This window comes from Austrofundulus limnaeus, unplaced genomic scaffold (assembly GCF_001266775.1).
Source record: "Austrofundulus limnaeus strain Quisiro unplaced genomic scaffold, Austrofundulus_limnaeus-1.0 Scaffold604, whole genome shotgun sequence".
NCBI lineage: Eukaryota > Metazoa > Chordata > Actinopteri > Cyprinodontiformes > Rivulidae > Austrofundulus > Austrofundulus limnaeus.
This window is the reverse complement of record NW_013953006.1, coordinates 150237-152773: the sequence shown is the minus strand read 5'-3', so window position 1 is coordinate 152773 and position 2537 is coordinate 150237. Positions and strand designations below refer to the sequence as shown.

Genomic DNA, 2537 nt, shown 5'->3' with positions numbered 1-2537 from the left:
TTTATACTACTTCTGTGATATTACTACTACTTCTACTTCCTGTTATCTTCTTCATCATCGTCTTTTTCACCAGTAGAAACAGACGGTTGTTGATCACRTGACTCCTGTGATGTGAAAAAAGTGTTTCCATTGTAGTTTTGTGAAAAACACCAATTTTGATACGGCCGAAAAACCACCTCATCCTAGAGCAAAAACGTTTTGTCGAAACACATATTTTTTTTTAAACTGATGTGTTTCCATTGAGCAAATTTATTTTAGAAATTCTAATTTGTGTATTTTCATGGTCAGTGGAAACACAGTTAGTTTCAGTTATTTCAAAAATCGGCATCGGTCAAAACTGAAATCGACAGGTCAGACCTTTAAAGATCAGTGACTGGAGATCAGCCACAAAACTGCAATTGATGCACCCCTGACAGGGAAATTGTCAAATCATAACACTGTTAGTAAAGTCCCATGATGGCAGCTTGAGCAGGTTAAGGACTGCAGTTCAGCATCTTGACAAGACAGTGTATTTTTTACATGGATATTCAGTACACAAGCATAAAACCTGATCAAGATGGAATGTTGCGAGAACGTTCAAATCCTGATAGACCCATGGATCCAGACTGACACAAGTATGTGAGAAAAGAATAAAGTTTTAATAAACAAATCAAAAAATAATAAGGCATGGCAGCAAGAGCCATGGAGGATAACCAGACAGGGCACAAACCAAAAAGACTGAACAACAAATTCTCACTCCCAAGTCGTCACATATTGACGCTTTTCCAAGGTTCCCTCTGTGTCCAATTTTGACGCGTCAGGTACTCCCCTTGCATCAGTTTTTGACGAGATGGGGCGGAATCTGTTGTGATAATTTCAGAAAGTGTAGAAAATGCACAAAAACTACCATCCCAAAGCCTAAAATTACCTTTATTCATGTTAAATTGAACTATCTAAAAGTTATCAGTTGTCTCTCTGCTCAGTGAACATATTAAAATCTGTCTATTGGTTCAGATAATAGTTTACTAACATCAAACTAATGAAGACTCATATGCACACACAAACAGACACAACAAAATCATTTCATCCTTTCGCCCTGTGCAGAGAGCTACATGTATAACAAAACAAAAAGAACTTCAAAGAGCCCTCGATTATGGCTGAATCTTCTTCTTTAAACAGCTATGCAACACAAAATAATTAAGAGGTCATTTACATGTAGACAACAGGATTTTAATGTTGATTATTTGAACCTCACAGGTCTTTGTGTTCAGTTTAGCAAGCTCCTGGAGAATGGAAGTTTAAAAAATAGGACCATGGAGCTAAGTTAATGAGAAGCCAATGGTACAAGACCAATCATGCTTTGGTCAATGAGTGGTGGAATTACTGGTTTTATGCCAGGATCCACAGGGACCTTAAAGATGTAGTTTCATGTTGGAGGTGGGTGGTGCCCAATGGCCCTGTTACAATGAGTGATGTAACAGTAATCACAATCAGACAGGCTTGTAATACTTGAATTGGTTTTAGCAGCTTTTTGAGAAATATATTTATTTACACATAAACCCTCCCAATACAATCTGCACAAGGTCAATTAAGTTTATTGTGTTTACATAGTTTAATTATCACTAAATACTCTAAAATCTCTGTCAGATCGTATGTTTATATGCGGTGGCATTTAAAAGCACACCAAACCAACCAACTCAAAATTATCTTTACATTTCTATAAAACTTGCAGACATATTACAACTGATTCCCTTTTGGAGTTAACCTTTTTCAAGCTCGTCTAAATTATTGTAATGTTTGTCATTTTATTATGGTTATGACTTACGGTAAGTAACTATTATGATGTGTGCTGATTATTCGTACCCAGTGTAGTGGTCACTAACATCTCTGAACTAACACAGCCAGCTGCGTCCTCATGAAGCACAAGAGCTTTCCAACTCCACTCACTGTGTTAGTTCAGAGATGTTAGTTTAAAAAGGCGGAAGTGTTATTGAAGCATTGCCAGGTGTTGTTTGTCTTAAACAAAACTGTTGACGTCTGCATAGTCGTACAGCTCATTCTGGTGTAGAAAATGTTACATTTACATCACATCATGGATCACATATTGATCAGATGCTGCTGCTGACTGATCCATGATGTGATGTAACATTTGCTACATATAGGTCAAATTAATCACTGCAATAAAATAACTTTGTGTGTTTTTGTCACTTTTACAGTGGATTACATCAACTCTGTTACATCCAGAAGGGAAACTTCACCAAAGTGAAACATAAATCTGTGGATCTGTGTTTGATTACTCTGCCTGGCTTTCTCAAGGACCAGGATGTGACACAAAAATCTGAATTTTAGAACTGAAAGTGAAAGTGGTCGAAATGAATTTTAAATACACCAAAATAAAGTTTCAAAGCAAATTAATTCAAATTCAAAACTTTAAATTCGGTTTAAAATCATTAAATTCAGTTTCAATTTAGTTAAATTTATTTTCAAACAAATGCATTCAATTTCAAATTATGCACATTCAGATTCAATGGGCCTCATGCAAGAACATGTTCGTATTC

At 36.0% G+C, this 2537-nt stretch overlaps 1 protein-coding gene across 1 annotated transcript in view; it reads right to left on the bottom strand.

Moving 5' to 3' along the window:
• Window positions 1–2537, bottom strand: part of LOC106531189 (leucine-rich repeat and immunoglobulin-like domain-containing nogo receptor-interacting protein 1) — a 154126-nt gene that overhangs the window by 10692 nt on the left and 140897 nt on the right. The gene's annotated exons all lie outside the window — the stretch shown is intronic.